This window comes from Etheostoma spectabile, chromosome 5, assembly GCF_008692095.1.
Source record: "Etheostoma spectabile isolate EspeVRDwgs_2016 chromosome 5, UIUC_Espe_1.0, whole genome shotgun sequence".
Taxonomy (NCBI): domain Eukaryota; kingdom Metazoa; phylum Chordata; class Actinopteri; order Perciformes; family Percidae; genus Etheostoma; species Etheostoma spectabile.
Genome location: NC_045737.1, coordinates 5203676 through 5204532, shown reverse-complemented (window position 1 = coordinate 5204532; position 857 = coordinate 5203676).

Here is an 857-nt window from a genome sequence, read left to right as displayed (position 1 = left end):
TTTTAATTCTTATGTACTTTTACAATTGAAACAGAAGGTCTTGTGCAAGATCTACTGTACTCCTTGAGTGTCTCTGACGATGAGATACACAAAGCTGCAGTTGACCAGGGAGCTCCTCTGGCTTCTTCGGATTGGAGCACTCGTAACGCTCTCTTTTTTGATAGATGGAGGGCAAAGAGACCTTGCCTTGTAAATAACATGCTGGCACAGGGAAACGTGGCAACAAAACTCTGCAGTCAATGTGTGATCAACTGTGCAACTGTCAGATGCAGAGACAGCTTACCATGTCCATTCATCTGCGCTAAGTACGACATCAGCCGGCACAACAAAACTGGGATGCCTTGTGTGCTGGATTCTTTTAGCCATAGCTTCCAACCAGTTGCGTTGTGGATAATGCTGTTACACACTGCGGTAAGTTATGGACTTTTTTGTGTGAGTGTGTATACTGTATGTCTAATTGTTGCTAATGATGAATTATCCAAACCCATTTGTGTATTGTTTTTTAGTGCAGCTTTTGCCTATTGAGATGCCTGTCCAAATCTGTTGCTGTCCATCAGAGGCATTGAGGGTCATCCAAGAAAAGTCAGTTGCTTTGGTCAAAATTAATGGTAATTATGTGAAAAATTTCCTTTTGTCCAGTTAAAAAAAAAGACTCATATTCAACAGCCACAATAATGTAATATCTTAAAGAAATGTGCACATCAGCGCCAAGTCAGCGGGCTTTACTAAGTCACTGAGATATATATGACACATACAACGTGGAATTCTAACCTTGGCATGACATTCCAGTGGAGGTAAATGTTACAATGTAGGTCGGTGTGATCTCAACATGCCAGAGCTAAGCTGCGAGGGATGCC